Raw genomic sequence first — 22,925 nt, forward strand, 5'->3', positions numbered from 1 at the left:
CAGATCCCAAGAGAGATTTCAGCACAGCCCGTGGGGTTGCTGTGTGATGGAGTAACTATTATTCCCAGGGTTTGCATCATTCGCTGAGCAGGTGCCAGACACCAGGCACTGCACAAATTCATTTAATCCTCCCAACGACTGATAAGATTTAAAATAACAAACTAAAAACAACAACAACAACAAACACTCTATTAACTTCATTTCACAGATGATAAAACTGAGGCCTAGAGAAGTTAAGCAACTTGCCCAAGGTCACACAGCTGATTGGGACAGAGTTAGAGCTGGAGCTCACGTTGCCTGGTCCCCAAAGAAAAATTATCTGGGACACTTTCTAGACCACGATAGACACCTATACCTCAAGGGACTTCAGACACAATGAAGTCCACTCTCCCATTTCACAGATAGACATACTAAGGCCCAGGGGGTCTTACAGGGAAATGGTACAGGGTCCTCCAGCCGGCTGCAGCAGAACCAGGACAACCCCGAGGTCTACCATATCGTAATTTTCACTTAGAAAAGCCACAGGGCTTAGGTCACATGGCCACAAGCACCTGGCTCTGCTTCAAAAGCTCTCACGGTTCCCAAAAAGCAAGAACTAGAGGCCTGACCTGATGTGAACGAAAGAATTTTTGAATTCTAATTGATAATGAGTCACATAATTCTCTTCTTTGGAGGAGCATCTTTAACAGGAATAACTCCAGTGCTAATAGATCCGCTTTTTCTAAGGAAGTCGCGACGTTTCCCGTCTTGTCACCTCAGAGAGGATATCTGTTCTAAGCTGTTTGAGCCTGTTTCTGGTTCCTACAAGCCAGAGAAGCCAAACTGTGCTGGTGGACACCTGTCTCTTTTTTTCTTTTTCTTCCTCTGCCACCCTGTTGCTTTTGTTTTCAGGTGCTCTCGGCTCCCCTGACCCTGCTCCCGTCCCCCCGACCCTGCTCCCGTCTGTGTGTCTTCTGCTTTTACAAAGGGTGAGTTTCCACTGTTCCTTCTGTGATGCTCAAACACAATTAGTGTCCACCCCTCTCCCTGTGTACGGAACTGGTGTTTGAGCCCTAACCATTTCCACAGCCTTAACTATTTTTCTCTAACAAAATATACCTTTGAATAAATGGCCTTATTGTGCCATCATCTTGGCCTCTTGAATGACAGTTTCTTCTCATGTGATTACAGTGTAGCTTTCATCGGAGATCTGTTTTTCCTAAAACAGCCTCTGGGATAAAACCCCTCTGGTTCTGCTGTGGGGTCATCGGTAGCAATATGCCTGCCTCGTGTCCGCTTCCACACAAGGCGTGGGGCCACCAGCCATTGTCCCAGCCCTCCAAGAGGCCTTTTAAACTCCCTGGGAAGACAAGACATGTTCACCCAGCACTGAACTCAGGACCATAATGCATCATTCAGTAACTTCAGTAATCCCCATCTTGGGGGAGCCACAGACCAGGGGTGAGAAAGCACAGAATTACGACAAGGTGTCTAGGAACTCAGGTGTCCAACAAGCATTGTCTGAAATCTGAACAAATCTGATTGACTGTTTTGCAATAAATATGTAGGTGCTATTAAGACTAACAAACCCCAATTGCCTTAACAGGGTCAATCATTTATTTACAACACCTACTTGACAAGAGTTATTTTCTCAACTAACAAATACCAAACTATCCCTTGAATCTTTAAGAATTATTGCCATTACAAAGGACCCTCATTCCAAAACACTGGGAACCCATGATCCAAGCGGTCTGTGTCCTGGGAGGTGAAGTGGGGGGTCACCTCAGCAGGGCCTGGGGAAAGGCTCTTTGCGGGCAGGAGCTTCTCACTTGCTTTTGTGCAGGCAGTGGAATGGCAGTGGGGCTTAGGTAAGTGGGCGGTAAGTGGGCAGGGCCCACATGCCCCAAAAGGGAAGAGACTGCGGAGGTGTGGGGGAAGAAACAGTCTGACCTCAGCTTTTGTTCTGTCCTCCCTGCACTTTCTTACTAGCCGCTGGAGGTCAGAAAACGGTGTTTGTTCACGGCTGCCTGAGCGGGCAATAGCTGAACCTCTCTGAACACAGCTTCCTCTTCATAGCCTCCAGCACCTGGCTCACTCCCCTCCTGGCCAGCCAAGAGTCAGTTGGAAATACAGCCCCCAGAGCCAAGGCTGACGCTGGCCCAAGGCACTGGCTGTGTGTTCCGCCTCAGCCCTGTCAGGCCAGTGCCTCCACTAACGAAGAGACTTGCTCCGTGGAGCTTGCGATGTGTTTTGAGGTGGGAGGCAGGGATCTGGAGAGGAAGTTGGATCACCTAAAATGCCGACAGACAGACGTACCTTTGCACAAACAACGCCAACATGCTGGCAGGATTAAAGTCATTCTTGTTGCTGTGAAAACATTTTGATTATATAAATAAAACAGTGCATCCCCACTGCTGACCTCTAAGATAAGGAAAACTTGCCCCACGCCTATAAAATAAGAATATTCTTTTGAATTAGTCAGACCAAGAGGCTGGCTGCCATGGCTCCTGAGAGGCCCTACTGGAATCAGAAGCCATCCTAGCCAGCTTCTGTGCCCTTATTCCCGATGCAGCCTCTTCCTGGGGGACAGCTGAGAAAACTCAACCCAGAAGCCAGGCACTGGCTTCCGTTGGCTCCCTGACCTTGCAGCCAGGACCACTTTCCTGAGTGTTAAGGCTCAGTGGCACCAGCAGCTTTACCTCCAACAGCCAGAGCCCGCTCCCAGTTTCAATCCTTGCTCCCCATGGCTTCCAGGATGGACCCAAGCTCCGGAGAGATGTGCAAAGCACTCCCAGCTCTGGCCTGCTGGCCTCCCAGGCCATGACCACACACACCCTCTCCCTCTCTCCCGCCATTCCCAGGCCTCCCTCCAGCTCCCTAGTCAGGCTTCCCTAGGAGCCTGGCCACTTCATCTGTGCTGCGGCTGTTCCACAAGTTGCTGCCCCCCGTGCTCCTGGTCAATGCACCCTCAGCCTTTGCATTCCATGTTCATCCACCACTTGGGCACTCCACAACTCTGTGGCCCTGCCCTGGGGTGGGTGCTGTTGGGTATTGAAGAAGACAGAGACTCTGGGATCTCATGAGGCTTATGATCTCTTCTACTAGAGAGAAGCTGAACAGTTATGCATGTTGCTATTTAGCGACATCTGGTATCAGCGCTACCTCAGAAAAGAAGGCTGAATGCAGGGAGAGGATGCCAGCCTGGGGCGCTGAAGAAGGGGTGGCATGTGGCCCGCGGGAAAGTATGAGGGACCATCCTTCTGGAACAGGAAGTAGAACGCTCTGAAGGACATGTCACAGGTTCTTCAAGCTCACTCTGGCAGCCGCTGGAGAATGGACGGGAAGGACCCAAGGATGGCACCAGGAAGTCACGGGGGCAGTGTTTGCTGCTGTCCGGGTGGGAGATGGTGATGGATGCTCTGTCCTGAGGGAAGTTGTGGAGGCTTATCCAAGTGCACAGAACAACTCTGTGCTGAGGGAGAGGAAGGGGGTGTATCCTCCAGGATTCCCCAGGAAACTTAACCATAGGACACATAGATAGATAGAGATGTATTACAAGGAATTGGCTTGTGTGATTATGGAGGCAAAGAAGTTCCAAGATCTGCAGTCAGCAAGCTGGAGACCCAGGAGAGCTGAGGGTACAGTCCCATCTGAGTCCAAAGGCCTGAGAACCAGGAGAGCCCAGAGTGTAGGTTCTAGTCCAAAAGCTGCAGGCTCAAGACCCAGGAAGAGCTGGTGTTTGAGTCCTAGCCCAAAGGCAGGAAGAAGCCCACGTGCTAGCTGGAAGGCTAGCAGACAGGAGGAGTTGTCTCTCACCTGGGGGAGGGCCAGCCACGTTCTACTCAGCTCGGGACCCTCAGCTGATGGCATGACACCCCCCACACTGAGGAGGACCATCTACTTTGCTCACTCATCAACTTAAATGATAAACTCGTCCAAAAACAGCCTCACAGAAATGCCCAGAATCACGTTAGGCCAAATATCTGGGCACCCCATGGCCCAGTCAAGTTGCCACATAGAATTATTCATAGCAGGGCGTTATGGAGGTTCTGAGAAGCAATGTGGGGAGGTGGGGGCAGGATGTGCAGACACACACACGGGTGTGGAGCTCAGACAAGAAGAACGAGCAGGGGTACAGCCAGGGCAGTACAGGCATATGGAGGTTTCTGGGGCCCCGGGAGGCCATGGAGGCCCTAAAGGAAACAGGCTGGAGTTCAAGGCACATCCAGGACAGAGCCCCGAGGATCCCCGAAGACCCCACTACTGGAAGTCTGAGCAGATCGGAAGGTGCTGGAGGTAAAAGCACCTGGGAAGGGGCTGGGGTGAGACTGGCCCATGTGGGTCAGAGGGACCCTGTGCAGCGGGGCTCTGCGCCCAGCCCACCTGCTACTGACCCCTCATGCACCTGCCCATTCACCCCACAGTACAATTCTAGGAGCGAGTGAGAAGATCCTCCTCTCCAGCTACCTGTCACCCTACCCCTGGCTTCCCTAGGCTCATTTAAGGAAAAGCAAACCAATTTCCTTTATAGAATGTGCCTGTAAGGCAACGTGACAAACAGCTTACAGCAGCCACCAGCAGACTTCACCCATGTCATAAATAGTGCCCTCTGCCACGCTCTTGTCCTCAGAAGCCCTGAGCTCGCCACACAGGGCACCTCAAGACAGGAGGGGAGCGCCTACCTGTTCCACTGGCAAAGTTAGATGAGTAAGACACCTGCTGCAACCTCGCCCCTCACACACACACTTATGCTCACACTCACACACTCATGCTCACACTCACGCCTGCACACTCACTCATACACACTCTCAAGCACTCACTCTGGTGTCCACACTCTCAGACCAATACTCACCGACACACATATGCACTCGCACACACATACATGAACATCCGCACATTCACTGCCACTCATACTCATGCTCACATACACTCACACATACACAATCACACTCACTTTCCCAATACACACATACACATTCTCATTCATTCATGTACCACATGCACACACACATACTGAAACGCTCACATTCACATACACACCACATGCACACATGCGCTCTCAGACGCTCACACACATTCACACACACATGCACACCCTCAAATGCTCACACATTCACACACATCACATGCACACACGTGCACACTCACGCATGCACACACGTGCACACTCTCAAATGCTCACACATTCACACACACATCACGTGCACACACGTGCACACTCACGCATGCACACACACGTGCACACTCAAATGCTCACACATTCACACACCCCACATGCACACACACACGCACACACACATGCACACACTCACATGTGCACATTCTCAAATGCTCACACACATTCACACACCCCACATGCACACACACACGCACACACACACGCACACACACACATGCACACACGTGCACATTCTCAAATGTTCACACATTCACACACCCCACATGCACACACACACGCACACACACATGCACACACTCACATGTGCACATTCTCAAATGCTCACATTCACACACCCCACATGCACACACACACGCACACACACACACACGTGCACATTCTCAAATGCTCACACATTCACACACCCCACATGCACACACATGTGCACATTCTCAAATGCTCACACACATTCACACACCCCACATGCACACACACGCGCACATACACACATGCACACACAAGTGCACACTCAAATGCTCACACATTCACACACCCCACATGCACACACACGCACACACACATATGCACACACTCACATGTGCACATTCTCAAATGCTCACACACATTCACACACCCCACATGCACACAATCCTCACACATCCTCATGTTTCCGGCCACACCTGCCATTCCACACCCATCCCCTGTGGCCTGAGAGCCTGTCTGCAGGAGAAGGGGCTTCCTCCAGTGCACAGGGAGAGAGGAAGGGAGGCTCAGAAGGCCAAGCCATCAGCAGACCATTTAGGGGACCCCTTCCGAAGCAGCGGCTCATCATAGAAGTGGCAGTGAAACGTGGGATAAGAGGAGTGAGGAGGTGAGGCAGACACTAAAGAGAGGCTGTAAAGGGAGACACAATTCATAGGAGGCTCTGCTCTGCTGCCTCAGGGAAACACAGCAGAAGGCAGGACCAGGGTGCAGCCTGTATTAGTCCATTTTCATGCTGCTGATAGAGACATGCCCAAGACTGGGTAATTTATAAACAAAAGAGGTTTGATGGACTCACAGTTCCGCGTGGCTGGGGAGACCTCACAATCATGGCAGAAGGCAAGTCACACCTTACACGGCGGCAGGCAAGAGAGAATGAGAAGCAAGTGAAAGGGGTTTCCCTCACTTTTTTTTTTTTTTGAGATGGAGTCTCGCTCTGTTGCCCAGGCTGGAGTACGATGGCGCGATCTCAGCTCACTACAAACTCCACCTCCCAGGTTCACACCATTCTCCTGCCTTGGCCACCCGAGTAGCTGGGACTACAGGCGCCTGCCACCACACCAGCTAAATTTTTTTTCTTGTTTTTTGTTTTTTTTTTAGTAGAGACGGGGTTTCACCGTGTTAGCCAGGATGGTCTCAATCTCCTGACCTTGTGATCCGCCCACCTCAGCCTCCCAAAGTACTGGGATTATAGGCATGAGCCACTGCACCGGGCCTGGTTTCCCCTTATAAAACCATCAGATCTCATGAGACTTATTCACTACCACAAAGACAGTATGGGGGAAACTGTGCCCATAATTCAATTATCTCCCACTGGGTCCCTCCCACAACACACGGGAATTATGGGAGCTACAATTCAAGGTAAGATTTGGTGGGGGACACAGCCAAACCACATCACAGCCCTCCACTGTCAGGTTCCTGGCACTGTACAGATGTGGGAATCCAGGCAGGATGCTCTGCCTGGACCCCTCTCATGAAGACCAGGAGGGAACACACAGCAGGCAAATCCCAGGGACAAGCCAGGTTGTGACTTTGTGCCCCTAGTGAAACAAGGAGCCGTTCACCTCATTCATTGTGAGGCGGTCTACGTGCAAAAATCATGGGAGCACCATGACTGGCAGTATTTTAAGACTTCTATAAATATTCAAAACTGAAAATAATAATCAGATTAGATTATTTTGGATTTGGACTTACTGAATTTATTTCTCTAGCATGATCATTTCACATATTTTTTGAACTTTTCATATTGAGAGAAGTATGAGCCAATTACCTTTTTCAGGCAATCACAGCACTGGTGTCAGGTCTCAGTAGCTGGGGGCTGGGGCCCTGGATTCAAAGCATCCATCTGAACACAATGTCACCCATGCACCCTGAGAGGGATAGCTTCAAGCAGTGGAGGTGTGTGGCCTGGAGGCCCCCAGCAGGCCACCAGGCATGTTTTCCAAGAAAACCGAAACTTCTGACGGGATTACTAACATTGGGAGATTTCCGTTTCTTGGATGCCAGTGGAGGGACTGTACCAGCCTTAAAAGAAATCACGTGAGCCTCCACTAATCAGCAAACAAAGGGGAAATTAAGGTTCTGCCCACTTTTGTGGTTTTTGCTTTTCTGGAAAGTTTACTTTGTGCATCCTTCTGTCATTACGTAACACTGTATTAATAAGCAGTTGACTCAGAACTCCAGAGGACTTCTGAGCTAGTAAAGTCCACCGCATGTTACTAAGTCTATTCTTCCTCCCAGAATAAAATCTTCCATCTTCTCTGAGTTAGGTCTTCTTCCTCAGAACCATTTCTTTTCTTACTCAGCACTCTGAGGTTTTCTACTTGTCATCCAACTGTAGTATCCACTGGTAAATTACACAGATTCACAACCCAGCCACTTCTTTTGTTTCCTCCTAACATTTGGAATAAGCTACTTCCTGCACCAGAGCCTCTGTCTGTCATGCCTTTACTGGATCTTATTTTGGGGGGCTGACCAGTTGCCGAAACCCACATGCCCCCTCTCACCTGGGTTCTCAAGAACTTCTATTTTGGACATCCACCAAAAAAAAAAATCTTGTTAAGTGAGATGAACATCTTACCTGCTGGCAGAAGCCTGTCATGCTCATCAAAACTTTGAGATAACCAGGGTTCCTGGAATCTAAATCTTCCTACAGAAAATAGCAGAAGAGCTGATCAAATAAGAGTCAGACAAGTAAGGTTCAGCTTTGGAATCAATAAATGGGGCTGGACCCAGTTATTCACCTACATTCAAACAGCAAATAGGCCGGGCGCAGTGGCTCACACCTGTTATCCCAGTACTTTCGGAGGCGGAGGCAGACAGAATCATGAGGTCAGGAGTTCGAGACCAGCCTGACCAACATGGTGAAACCCCGTCTCTACTAAAAATACAAACATTAGCCAGGCAAGGTGGTGCACCCCTGTAATCCCAGCTACTCAGGAGGCTGAGGCAGGCAAATCACTTGCACCCGGGAGGCGGAAGTTGCAGTGAGTCGAGATCGCACCATTGTACTCCAGCCTGGGCAACAGAACAAGACTCTGTCAAAAACAAACCAACAAACAAAAAAAAACAGCAAACACCTGTGAACAGCCACCTAGGCTTTGCTGGAAGGTTCTCCCGTTTCTGATGAGGGTTTGTCTCTTTTTAAAATTTCATGTACCTAAAAAGTGAATTGATCACAAGAGATTGTATCCAATGAAAGCACCTCTCCCAGGAATGTTAAGGGGAGAGATAAATTTGAGCGTAGATCTGTGGGTTCCTGGGGAAGGAGGTGCTCAGTAAGTGTAGTACAAGGCAGCATGACACTAACATGAGGCTGGAGGCGACACTGTAACCACCGGCTGACTACAGTATCAACATCCAAACAAAGACAGCAGCAGATTAAAGAGGACACGCATGGCCTGCCCTCACGCTCATTCGTAGACCACCAAATCAACTCGTTGTGCAGCTTCTTGACTTTTCACAGTCTGCTGGCTTCAGGATGTTTTTCCTGGCCTTCTTCTAATGCCTCCTCCCCAATCCCAGGTAAAATTATTGAGGGGGGCGGTACTCATTCAATATATATGTAAGTTATTTGAGAAAGTTTATTAAGGCACAGTGGCTCACGCCTGTAATTCCAGCACTTTGGGAGGCTGAGGTGGGTGGATGACAAGGTCAGGAGTTCAAGACCAGCCTGGCCAAGATGGTAAAACCCCGTTCTACTAAAAGTACAAAAATTAGCAGGGCATGGAGTGAGCGCCTGTAATTCCAGCTACTCGGGAAGCTGAGCAGAGAATTGCTTCAACCTGGGAGGCAGAGGTTGCAGTGAGCCAAGATAGTGCCACTGCATTCCAGGCTGGGCGACTGAGCGAGACTCCATCTCAAAAAAAAAAAAGAAAGAAAGAAATGCTATCCACAAAGTTGGATAAGTACAAAACTATCATCTCAGGAAATGAAGTCAATGATTAGGGCAGGGGTTGGCAAGTGTTTTCTGTAAGAGCCAGATAGTAAACATTTTCAGCTTTTACTGGCCCATTTGGTCTTTGTTGCAACTGCTCAACTCTGCCATCAAAATGCAGGCAACAGCCGTGGATAATATGTAGTGAATGAGCATGAGCACTGTCTTAGTTCATTTTCTGTTGCTTAAAACAGAATGCCTAAAACTGGGTCATTTATAAGGAAAAGGAATTTATTTCTTCTTACAGTTATGGAGGCTGAGAAGTCTCAGGCTGAGAAGTCTCCATAGGCCTATGGAGGCCACATCTGGTGAAGATCCTCTTGCTGGCGGGGACCCTCTGCAGAGTCCTGTGGTGGTGCAGGGCAACCCGTGGTGAGAGGGCTCAGGTCTCCCTTCCTCTTCTTACAAAGCCGCCAGTTTCCCTGCCATGATAACCCACCAATCCATTAATGCATTAATCCATTAACCCATGAATAGATTAATCCATTCATGAGGCAGATTTCCCATACCCCAATAACCTGTTAAAGGCCCTCTCTCTCAATATAGTGACACTGGGAACTAAGTTTCAACATGAGTTTTGGAGCAGACATTCAAACCACAGAAGTGTGTTCTAATGAAACCTCCTTTTATGGATGCTAAAATTTAAACATATCATTTTCATGTTCCACCAAATTTGTTCTTCTTTTGATGTTTTCCCACACTATTAAAATATAATACTATGACTAACTTGTGAGCCATATGAAAAGAGGCAGCAGGCGAGACTGGGGCTGTGGGCTGCAGTTTGCTGGCATCTGGTCTAGGGCCACTCTCTCAGTAACAAAAACTTCATGCATTCACCTCTAATAATACGCATGTGTATGTGACAATACTCAAACAGTGAGCAAGGTGAGACTGAAAAACGTATCAGTTGACACTCCAGAATTTTCTTGCTGAAATCCTGCAGTGCATCATCTTATAAAGTCCTGGGAATGCACGCTGAGGCACCTGATCTAGAAAATGAGATGAGAAACTCCTGTAGGATTTAGGTTTTCTGTTAGCCCACTGTCTCTAGAGATAATAATAATAATAATAATAATAATAATAACTATGGTGCATTCAACATCTCAATTCGAGAAGTTCTGGTAAAATGAAGGCATGTCCGCATGTACTATTCACAAATACACCTAGAGGTGAGAAATAGAAAAGCTCTCAGTATTTCAAATCTGAGTAGCGCTGTGCTTTTATCACTCAGCTCAAAATCTGCAGAAGCACTTGGACCAGTTAAAACTGTGCAATGGGGTCAAAAGTTCAAGTATTTTATCTCGATCGAGATGGAGGATGTGGGATGCCCTCCATCCTCCCTTCCCTTTTTTCCTGGAGGTTTGAAACCATCCCAATTTATTTTTTTCCAAAGTCTGACAGTAACTCAGTGGGTCATCCTAGCCTTGGAATGAGCCATTCCTAGATGCCATGGAAACTGTCTATGGGGGATGCCTCCCTGGCTATCTTCTGCAGCCTACATCTGGACCAGTCAACAATCTGAACCCTCAGCTTCCTGGATGTAAATCTTTCCCCAGACTAGCTGAGAACTAGGGGTTGACACAAGAATGCACTAAACAATTCTTCCTCCACTAACCTGTACCTCCACAATCAAGAGTGTTAGGGGCGAGGTGCAGTGGTTCACACCTGTAATCCCAGCACTTTGGGAGGCAGAGACAGGTGGCTCGCTTGAGCCCAGGAGTATGACCACTGCAAACAGTCTATCCCTTTATACCTTTTACATAACTGTACTCACCGATCAGGAAATCAGACCTTGGTCAGACAGAAGCAATGGTCATAATCTCTCTGCAGATGGACTTTTAACTGTATTTCTTCAAATTGCAACAAACATACATACAATTCATCAGTCATGCAGACTCTATGCCACCACCTTCTCCCATTTTAGGGTGTTGAGAGCCCAAATTAATCACGGCTGGGTGGGGCAACTCACACCTGTAATCCCAGCACTTTGGGAGGCCCAGGTGGGTGGATCGTTTGAGTTTAGGAGTTTGAGACCAGCCTGGGCAACATGGCAAGACCCTGTCTCTACAAAAAATACAAAAATTAGCCACGCATGGCGGTGTGCTCCTGTGGTTCCAGCTACTCAGGAGGCTGAGACAGGAGGATTGCTTGAGCCCAGGAGGTCGAGGCTGCAGTGAGCTGTGATCACACCACTGCACTCCAGCCTGGGTTACAGAGTGAAACCCCATCTCAAAGGAAAAAAAAGGTCATATGTGAAAACTTCTGGAGAGTCCAAAGACAAACACCATAGCTCATGGGCCATTAAGACAATCTGTGCACACACTCAATGAGTCAATATGAAGATAGAAATCCTGGTGAATCATATATGTATTCCAGAAGATTAAAATCAGGAAGGCAAAGGAAAATGGAGAGCTGGCACTTGGCACCCATGAAAGACCCAGTCTCCCTGCCCTGCCAGTCGGCATTTCTCCTTCCCACCCTCAGGATCAGCCCAGTATCAGCGATTATCTCGGCCCATTGAGGGCTGGATGCTGCTGGCTGATTTTTGTCTCTCCAGCCAGGAGCCAACACAGGCCTCCTGAACCTCCAGCACCCTGGCTCACACAGGACAATGACAAAGATCAACTCCCAAATAAATTCCTCTCTGTTGTCCTGCAATGTGCTAATTGCCCATAATGAGCACATTATAACAATTAAGGATGACTACGCAAAACCTTTGACTGAGGTAGCAATCCTTCACCCACAAATTGCAAGGTCTTTCCTAAATCTTTTTTTTTTGAGACGGAGTCTCACTCTGTCGCCCAGGCTGGAGTGCAGTGGCCGGATCTCAGCTCACTGCAAGCTCCGCCTCCCGGGTTCACGCCATTCTCCTGCCTCAGCCTCCCAAGTAGCTGGGACTACAGGCGTCGCCACCTCACCCGGCTAGTTTTTTGTTTTTTGTTTTTTGTTTTTTTGAGATAGAGTCTCACTCTGTCACCCAGGCTGGAGTGCAGTGGCCCAATCTCAGCTCACTGCAAGCTCCGCCTCCCGGGTTTACGCCATTCTCCTGCCTCAGCCTCCCGAGTAGCTGGGACTACAGGCGCCTACCACCACGCCCAGCTAATTTTTTTGTATTTTTAGTAGAGACGGGGTTTCACCATGTTAGCCAGGATGGTCTCTATCTCCTGACCTCGTGATCTGCCCATCTCGGCCTCCCAAAGTGCTGGGATTACAGGCTTGAGCCACCGTGCCCGGCCGTTTTTTGTATTTTTTAGTAGAGACGGGGTTTCACCGTGTTAGCCAGGATGGTCTCGATCTCCTGACCTTGTGATCCCCCCATCTCGGCCTCCCAAAGTGCTGGGATTACAGGCTTGAGCCACCGCACCCGGCCTCCTAAATCTTAACTAAAGAGCACACCAGCCACCTGAGCGAAGGCAGAGTTCTCCCACTTTCGAGATGGGGAAAACTGAGGCTCAGGGTGGCAGGTTTCTTATTCTATTTCATAAGGCACACGTGTACATTTTAATTGGTTTAAATTAAATGCTATACATCATCTATAAGGAGTTTGTTAAATACATTGCTTAGCCGTTCCAAAGAATGATAGGTGGTTGTAAAAATTCATGTTTTGAAGACATGGGAAAATGCTTGTTATGGAATTTTAAGGGAAATTGAGAAAGACATGTGCTGTATTTGCAGGATGGTCTCGGTCGAGTGTGGAAACACGGGTGTTGGTGTGTGTTTGTGTTGTGTGTATCAAGACTAGACCACAATGTTAACAAGGGTTCGCAGTTTCTTGTGATTCAAGATGATGATTTTTCATGTTTTCTATACTTTTCTGTCATTTCCAGATTTCCTACAACAATCATTTAATCTTTCACAAGGAAAAAAAATACATGTTTGAAAGATTTTTAAAGGTATTTTAATTTTTCTTTAAAAAGATATTTTAAAAGACTTTCCTATTCTGTTTTAAATCAGGCTCCTTGGTCCTCCCTTATTAACTCTTTAAATGCATGCAGGACATTCACGCGGCAGCCCTCTTCTCCTGGGTCACCTGTGCTTGGGTTTGTGGTGAATTGACAAGCATGTCATCGGGGTGGGACTCCTGCTTCAGGGGACGCCTCCCTGGAATTCACTCAGAGCGGTTGGGAATATCCACCAAAGTCTGGGGATGCAACGTGGGGCCAAATCCCAGGTCTCCATCCAGAAGGGCTCAGGAGCCCCCGCGGCCCCTGCTTAGAGTCCATGGAGTGACCTTTGTGGCCACGCCTTTCCAGGAAACGGACGTGTGTGCTGGGCGCCTCCTTCTCAGCCCACCCAGCTGTCTGGTGGACAGGGAGAGGAGAAAAGGCAGCCCCAACATCAAAGACATAGCAACTGCCTGGTGACATCCTCCCCAGCCAGCCGGAGGTGTCAGCTCGAGGCCGGACTCTGCTTCCTGCTGCGAGGGCAGCTGCTTCCCTCTTCCCTTCAACTCAGAGGTGAAAGGTTCGCACCATCCTGCGAACGCCACCCTCCAGCCTTTGACTCCCACACCCTAAACAAAACAGCAACCAGACATCGTGAGCTCAAACTGAAATCCCCCGAAGGATGGGCAATGTGGAGGGACCTTTGCCCACCAACAACATTTTCCCACTACACCCCAAAAGGAAAGAGTCCTCCTCCCTGAAACGCCTTCCGATCTGAGCCCGGATGCTCAGGCCGCTTGGCTGTTGCCGGGTGCAGGGGCAGGGACCCTGGGAGGCTCCACATTGCCCAATGCCTGTGAGCACAGGCTGACTCTCTTCACAGCAATCTGGGGAATTTGGGTTGTTCTGGGGTGGAGCTGGGGACAACGGTGTGTGTTGGGCAATAGGAGTGGCCTCGACTTGTTCTGGCTTTTGGCTCTGCAGGGAAATCCAGGCAGACTGGGACTGAGGAAGGCTGGGTGGGCAGGCAGGGCTGGTGGACATGGGGAGCAAGGTGGTGGGCCAGTCCGTGGACAGAACCCTCCAGGAGAGCAGCACGGTAGGAGCTGGACCTGGGTGCAAAGGGGGTGAGGCGCTCATGGAGGGAGCCCTGAACACAAGCTGCAGGGAGGAAGGGAGGAGGAAAGGGGATGGGCCTGGGGCCCCCTGTGGAGGGCTGAGCCGGGGACAGGCACAGAGCAGAAAGGAAGCCATCTACCCTTTAAAATGCCTCCAAAAACATAACCCCAGGACTCCCTTGTACCTTCCAACTTGCCTGTGGGCATCTATTGAGTGTCTCTCATGTGGCACTCAGAAGAGGAACACAGTCTGCAGCATGGCGGGCTGGCCAGCTGCGGGAAACCCTTCCATTTGGAGGGAAAATGGAGATTATTGGTGCCAACTGCAAAATCAAAGAGATGGCAAGGGCAAACTGTGCCTTCAGAAACTGTTTCCCCAGGCACCTGCATGCTCACCCTCTTACCCATGTCTCCACCCCTAATCCCCCCAGTGCCCCAGGAGGGGGCTGGGTGAGCGTTGGGTGGCAGTGAGGCCGAGTCACCCAGCTGGTGAGCAGGTGAGCCAAGACCCCGCCCAGGACCACCGTCCTACATCCCAGTCAGTCATGCATATGGGAGATAGATAAAGCCCTAAATGCTCATTTGGAGCTGCTTGAGAAGAGAATATAATTCATGGGCCAAAGATACAGAAATGTCTTTCCCAGTGGGAGGCAAGCTGCTGGCACCTGCTCTCCAGGGCCTAACACCTCATTTCTGCCTCTCCGCTACCTGATGCTATCAGAGGATTTACTCCCTCTAAAGGCCAACCTGAGACCTTCACTTAGCTCAAAATGTAGTTCAGGGAGAGAAACTAACAAAAGGGAATGGGAGTGGGGGGAAGAAAAATCATCTTTTTCTGCCACCAAAGGATAGCTGCAAACAGAGAGAACGTGAAACAGCCGGGAAGCCGTCATGGCTGGTGTGAACTCAGTTCCAGGGGAATTGGCCGTACTGAAATGCTGCCCAGAGAAAGGCAAGCCCAGCAAAAAGGCAGGCCCCTCCCAAGGTCAAGGCTTCCTCGATTCGGAGGGGGCCTTCCATCGCAAACTGCACGCCCGCCCACAGTGTCAGGCTGCAGCGTCAGGAACAAAACCAGCAGCCCAGAGTGAATGAGACGCAGGCAGTGCCCAGGTCCATGGGAGGGTTAATTAAGGCCACCCTGAGCTGCACACCTGAGTCTCAACACTGGGGCTGAATTCCAGACCTGAGTGCCGAGGACATGGACCAAAACCTGAGAAGGAATGTGAGGCTGCCCACGCAGTCACCTTGGCTGGCGGCCACGGCTGACCCGGAGGGGTGAAGGCCTGGATGTCATTCCTCCATAGGAGACTGCATTAGCCCAGGCTGGAGGATCGCCAAGGCCAGCCCGGCCCATCTTCTCAAGCCTGGCTTGACCCCTGCCTGTGACAGCCTGCTTCGTCCTGGAATCGGTGTGATGTAATCAGGAGAGGCGAAATTCTGCTGTGTACCTGACAGAATATCAGATTCAGAGTCCCTTGGGCTGCCACAACAAAGTAACACAAACCAGGAGGCTTAAAACAATGCTAATGTATTGTCTCACCTTTCTGAAGGCAAGAAGTCCAAAATCAAGACTGCTGTCCCTCTGAGACTCCACATAGCGCCCCCCTTGCCTCCTCTAGCTTCCGATGGTGATGATCAACCCTTGATACTCCTCAGCTGGTAGCTGCATCGCTCCAATCTCTGCCTCCATGGTCACACTCCATGCGTGTCGATGTCTCCAAATCACATTCTCCTCTACCTGTAAGGACCAGCCATATTACACTGGGATCCCTCCCTAATAACCTCCTCTTTACTTGACCACATCTGCAAAGACCCTATCTCAGCATCACTCCAACCTCTGCCTTCGTCGTCACAATCCATGTGTGTCTGTCTCCACGTCACGTTTTCCTCTACTTATAAGGACAAGCCATATTAGATTGGGATGCCCCCTAATGACCACCTCAACTTGGTGACATCTGCAAAGACCTTATCTCCAAATAAGGGCCCATTTCCAAACACCAGGGGTTGGAACTTAAACACGTCTTTCTGAGGGACACAATTTGACCCACAACAGAATCCTAACACTTGGGCTCAAAAGAAAGAAAAACTTTACAGCTCAAAAATGTTTATAAAATAAGCGTTGTTTAAAAATATAGAGAAATAGCCTGAAGATACATCATCTGGAGCTTTCATTTGTTGGGCTACTATGCGGTCACTGAAAACCATTACTGACAGACAATGGGATGAGGTGACAATGTATTTCTAACCATCTTAAGTGATACCTCTGGTGATGATGATGTGAAAACATGTCACGGGAATAATGAGGCCGGGGTGGCGAGATGAAAGAAATCACTGTGGAGGAGATGGGAGATTATGGACAATTTTTCTCATTATATTTTTTATCTTAAACTTCTTTGTATTTAATATTTATTGTTTTCTTAATATTAATTATTTAAGTGTATATTTGCATTTAAATATTTTAAAATTAAAAAGAAAGGAGAAAAGGTGAGCTTCAGCTTACACTCAGCAACTATAGCATTTGGGAAGGCATTAACCTCTGCACTCAGTTGTTTTTTTTTTTTTATGTTTTGTTTTGTTTTGTTTTTTTGAGAGGGAGTCTCACTGTCACCCAGGCTGGAGGGCAGTGGCATGCTTTCGGCTCACTGCAACCTCCTCCACCTTCCGGATGCAAAATAATTCTCCTGCCTCAGCTTTCCGAGTAGCTGGGGTTACAGGCATGCACCACTATGCCTGGTTAATTTTTTTATATTTTTAATAGAGACAGGGTTTCACCATGTTGGCCAGACAGGTGGTCCGCCCACCTCGGCCTCCCAAAGCGCTGGGATTACAGGTTGTTAGCCACCACACTCAGTCTGCACTTAGTTTTCTAAGTGCACACTGGACAAAACATATGTCCCTTCTACCTCTGAGGGCAGTTGGGGTACTGACACAGCTGAAATGAATGTGTTAGGCCATTTTTGCATTGCCATAAAGAAATACCTGGGGCTGGATAATTTTTTTTTAAGAGGTTTATTTAGCTCACAGTTCTGCAGGCTGTACAGGAAGCATGGTGCCAGCATCTGCTCAGCTTCTGGGGAGGCCTCAGGGAGCTTTCACTCATGGTGGAAAGCAAGGGAGTAGGCTACGCACATCACACTCGAGAGCCACAGCATGAAAGAAAACGGGAGGTCCCAGACTCTTTTAAACAACCAGATCTCACGTGAACTGAGTGAGAACTCACTCATCACCAAGGGGATAGTGCTAAGTCATTCATGAGGATCCACCCCCATGACCCAACACCTCCCACCAGGCCCCACCTCCAACATTGGGGATCGAATTTCAGCATGAGAGTTGGAAGGGACGAACATACAAACAGTAGCAATGGCCTAAGGATACAACCCCCCCACCCCCCAGAGAACTCTATGGCATTCTAATGAAACCTTTTGCCCTTCACGTTATTACAGGGCAAGGCTGCATTTCCATCATCGTCCTTTTAAATGCTTAAGTGAGCCCAGTGACCAATCGGTACTACTGACAACAGGAAGAGGAAGAGAAGGAAGAATCTGCGATATGAAGAGCACAAAGTCAAAGTGAGTCCAACCACTGGACATGGGTTTCATTGGCAGAAACTTCCAGAAGCTTGGTTCAACATGACCTGCCTCAGTGCTCAACCTTAAGGCTTTGAGCTGCTACAAGAACTCCAATAATTGTTTCCTGGCACAATTTGACTCATTTGCCAAGTTCTATAGCATGGGAACCTGCAGAGCCTCCCCATCTTGTCACCACTACATAACCCATTCATTTCACACTGGCCTGTGGGGCGTCCATCCAGGGAGGCGTGTAGCTGTGGCCAGGATGGAGCAGAGGACAGCTCCGAGTCCCTGCCCTCGTGGGCTCCTGGGACTGTGAAGGGAACAATCCACAAACAGAAAAGTGCTGGGAGTGACAGGAGGCGATGATAACCCAGAGGAAAAGACAAGGTAAGAGGGGAACCCAGCCCAGGGTCAAGCTCTCGGGGATGGGACATTTGCACAAAGATGCCGTGAAGTGAGGGGGAGCAAGCATTCTTATACTCAGGGGACAGAATGTCTCATCCAAAAGGGACCAGCAGGTGCTTCCAGGAACATCAAGAAGCAGGTGTATCTAGGGCAGAGCAAGTGAGCAAGAGAGGGGAGGAAAGAGGCCCGAGGGAGGCCGGGGCCAGAACACTCAGGGCCTGGAAGCAAAGGTCCAGACTCTAGATTTTATTCTTCATGAGAAGGGGGCCACTGCAGGGTTTTGAGAAGGCAATGTCACTTTTTTTTTTTTAATAGAGTCTTGCTCTGTCACCCAGGCTGCAGTGCAGTGGCATGATCTCAGCTCCCTGCAACCTCCGACCCCTGGGTTCAAGTGATTCCCCTGCTTCAGCCTCCCAAGTAGCTAGGACCACAGCTTCATGCCACCACGCCTGGCTAATTTTTGTATTTTTAGTAGAGACAGGGTTTCACCATGTTGGCCAGGCCACTCTCAAACTCCTGACTTCAGGTGACCCTCCAGCCTCAGCTTCCCAAAGTGCTGGGATTACATGTGTGAGCCACTGTAACCAACCAGCAGTGTCACCTTTAAAGGGATCTCTCTGGGTGCTGTGTAGAGAACAGCTGGGAGATGGTACCCAGAGTGAGGCAGGGACAAGGGCAGTAGCTGTGGGGTTGCTGAGAGGGGGCAGACTCTGGACAATTGTTGAGGGATTTGCACAGAGCCTGCCAGGATTCAACAATCCCAGCATGTCCACCTTTGGAGCCAGGACCCCAGGGGAGCCACAGCAGGGCCAGAGCAGAGGAGAGGGAAGACACACTGGGATCCATCAGCACCTCTGCCTCCGTCCACTGATTTTCTGAGACTCACGCTAGTTCCTCTTGAGAGGTTGTCATGTAAAATACAGGATGTCCCACTAAATTTGAATTGCAGATCAACAGTGGATAATTTTTTAGGCATAAGTATGTCCCATGCAATATGTGGGATATGCTTACACTGAAAATTTGCTATGACTGATCTGCAATTCAACTTTAAATAGAAGTTCTGTTATTTTGTTTGTTAAACGGGCCAAGTGCTATCAGAACTCCCCAAAAAAGGAGACTCTGGAAAATAAATTCCCAGCTTGACCAAGACCGAGCTCCTGTCCCCAGTAACTGACAGAAGTAACCACTACCAAGACTGAGTGCTTACCATGCACCCAGCACTGCGCCCACATGTTCAGCACTTCATCTAATCCCACGGCCCAGAGGGTTACACTTTATTACTACTGGTTTGCAGATGAGAAAACTGAGGTTCACAAAGATACGCCAACTTACCAAAATTATACAGGTGGGCATAATAATAGCTAACACTTACACGGCACATATAAGCTCAGGCATGGATCTAAATGGATCTCACTTAATCCTTTTTCACAGCTCTATGAGAGAGGAACTGTTACTGAATCCATTTTACAGATAAGGAAACTAAATCGCATGGGTGTTAAGTGGCCCAGTCAGGATTTGAACCCAGGCAGTGTGGCTGCAGAATCTGTGCTCTTACCTTGCATCTTAAACCACCACTGAACCACTTCTGAGGCCACCTCCCCACTCTTAATGAAACAACGTTAATGCACAAGAAACACAGAGTCCTAGTGGCAGGAATGTGGAGAGCTCACTGGAGCGCTATGGAATGGGGCAAACTGACAACAGAAGAGATGGAAATCATTGAGGATTGGGGGAACCTAGGGAGGGTTCATGGAGGAGGAGGCAGACAAGTAGAATATCTGAACAGTTGGAAAATGCGACATAAGGGAGGCTGACTAAACACCCATGTTAGGAACTATAAATACATAAAGTAAATATCGCTGATTACTGAGTTCTTCATATAAGCCAGGTGCTGTACTATGCTTAGAATTTATCTTCCTCTAGACTGGGTAATACAGTGAGACTCCATCTCTACAAAATTAGCCAGGCATGGTGCTCATGCCTGCAGTCCCAGCTACTCAGGAGGCTGAAGTGAGAGGATCCCTTGAGCCCAAGAGGTTGAGGCTGCAGTGAGCTGTGATTGCACCACTGCCGTCCAGTTTGGGTGACAGAGAAAGGCCTTTGTCTCAAATAAGAAAAAAAAAAAAAAATACTTCTCTCAGTCTTCAAAGTCAGCCCCAAGGCAATATGGCCCCCATCTTGCACACTAGAAAACTAGGGTTCAGGGAGGCCAAGCAACTTGCCTGAGGTCACCCCATCAGAAGAGACAGATGCAGGATTGCAATCACCATGGCAACTTCAAAGCCAGTGCACCTGCCATGTTACCTTCCCTCCTGGCATGCCTGGAAGGACTTCCATCCCTAAAGTCAAAACGGAGGCACTTGCAGAATGGCTGGATTCAACAAGGTCATGCCTTCTGAAAGAGACAGAGCAAGGGGATTTGCTCTAAGAAATATGGCCTCCATCTCAGAACCCTGCAAAGATGCCCTCCTTGGCTGTGTGAGCAGCCTTTCCTGCCAGGCCCTGTCGGCAGAGGAATGGTGAGCTGCCTGCACTGGGTCAGGCAGAGCTGCAGCCCCCTCCTTGGGCAGAGAGTTCACCCGACAGAGAAAACCTGGGCGGAGAATTGCATCCAGGAAGAATGGAGGAAAGACAAAGGAAATGGCTGCCTCCTCCCCTGGGCACCCACCCTCAGGGCCACCACCTCTGTTGCTCACAACTTCATCCATTCCTTTCCTTGGGAATCCATGGGTGTTCCGAGAGCGCTTTAGTGCAGTGCTTCAGAGCTTTGACTTTAGGGCAAGATTTGGCCATTGTGAGCAATTTGATGACTCCGTTTCGGTTTCTAAAAACATTCTGGGGGCAAATGCAGAAATAATTACAAAAAAAAAGTGAACAAACCTGGAGAAAACCTGACAGCCTGGAAGAGAGAATGGATGTGTCTATGGGCAAGGCCATCCATACTCATGACGACCAGGGTAACTGTGAGTCACAGATTAGAACTGGGGCAGCTCTGGGTGTTAGAATGCAATGTGGAAGCATGAATAGGTCACCATTCAGCTGGGATTCCAGAAAAATGGAGTTTGGCAGATGCAGACTCCTTGTCTAAGACTTCTTTTAGGAGCCTTCCTTGCGTTGTGGTATCTTCTATTTGCTCCATCAGCTCTGGGCTCTCAGTAATTGGAGGGGTCTGTGTGAGTGGTTCCAGACCAGCTCAGTATGTTACTAGGTTGTATTATCAACTACAAGCCTGCAGCTTCTGTAGCAGTCTCTGTGCTTTTTCTAGATAGTGAGCTATAATTAGGGTGATCTCAGAGCTGAAAGTCCAACAGAAATGCAGATGGAACCAATCAGCCTCAGATTCCAAAGCAGCTGATACAAACATAACATACCAATAAGAATGTTGGTGCGCACAGGAAGGAAGCCATAGCCTCTTGCCATCTGCATTAGGAAGGATTTTAACTTTTTGCTAATTAATTTTGTAATTTTTAAAATCTTGTATAAGATTGTGCACCATTTGAAATAAAAAATCTTTAACAAATTTTTTTTTTAAGGAGATAAAGATAATAAAAGAAAGGAGCCTGGAGGACAGTAATTGCCCAACCATACTGCTGAGTTCAATGCCTGGGTGACAGTTTTTTTCAATACCTGCAAAACACTTAAGGTTTTCCTTCTTAGTAAACTCATGCAGGCTTTACTATTAAAACACAGAAGCACTATCACAGGAAGGACGTTGACATAAAGTGCTTTCAGGGCCCTCAAAGCTCAGACGCTAATCAATTTTCTTGTGTCTACTGAAGGAGGCTTCAGCTCTGGTTTAAAATAACCCAGTGGATGGCCCTTACTTTCAGAAATGGTTATGCAGTTTTTTTCTCAGCAGGATGCAGAAAGCAATCCCCGCTGTGGCCGAGAGGAGAGCCGGCCTGGTGGGCTCCACTCAGCGGCAGCCGGTGTTACTTCTGGATCGGTTCCTGGCTGGGGCCCATTGTCCTGATCTGCTGGTCCCGTACTCCAGAGAGGAAAGTTGCTATTAATACCCTCTTCAGGTCCCTGAAGGAAGCTCAGCCTTCTCCAGATGCCACTTAGGAGTCAATCCTTGTTCCAAAGAAAGAGAGCACAGAACGCAAACTTGCTTCAGGTTGAAGAGACTGGGGACAGGGGCATCCCAGGCTGCTCAGCCACAGGTCATCGTCGCTCGGCTCCTAAAGTGTACATCCTCATGGAGGAAGGACCAACAGAAAACATGCTCTGCTGGCTCTAGACCCACACCTCGCTGGCGGCCCCTCCAGCATCTCCCATCACTCACCTGCAGGGCAGTCGCCTCCAGCCCTCACCTGCATCCCTGGGATTCCTGCAGCTACATCCTCCCTGGTCTCCCAGTTCTGCTCTTTTGAGCTTCCACACAGGGCCCAGAGAGATTCCTTCACGAAGTGAGTCAGGTGGGAACCACCCAAATGTCCGTCACCTGATGCACAGAGAAATAAACTGTTGTCTATCCACATGATGGACTATTCCTTGGCCATGGCAAGGGATGAAGTGCTGGCCCACGCTCCGACGTGGATGAACTGAAAACATTCTGCTGAGGGAAAGAAACTATCACAAAAGGTTTGTAGGATTCCATATATATGAAAT

General features: G+C 48.9%; 1 long non-coding RNA gene across 1 annotated transcript in view; it reads right to left on the reverse strand.

Annotated features, from left to right (window-relative positions):
* Positions 1-21,862, reverse strand: part of LOC117095787 — a 28,319-nt gene extending 6,457 nt beyond the window's left edge. The window contains exons 1-5 of the long non-coding RNA XR_004442182.1: positions 20,619-21,862; positions 15,605-16,075; positions 14,523-14,660; positions 9,581-9,757; positions 8,479-8,558 (exon numbers count right to left, since the gene is read on the reverse strand). This is a non-coding gene — a long non-coding RNA (uncharacterized LOC117095787). The remainder of the gene's footprint in view (positions 1-8,478; positions 8,559-9,580; positions 9,758-14,522; positions 14,661-15,604; positions 16,076-20,618) is intronic.
* Positions 21,863-22,925: the final 1,063 nt, after the last annotated feature.

This window comes from Trachypithecus francoisi, unplaced genomic scaffold (assembly GCF_009764315.1).
Source record: "Trachypithecus francoisi isolate TF-2019V2 unplaced genomic scaffold, Tfra_2.0 Lachesis_group14, whole genome shotgun sequence".
In the NCBI taxonomy this organism is placed as follows: domain Eukaryota; kingdom Metazoa; phylum Chordata; class Mammalia; order Primates; family Cercopithecidae; genus Trachypithecus; species Trachypithecus francoisi.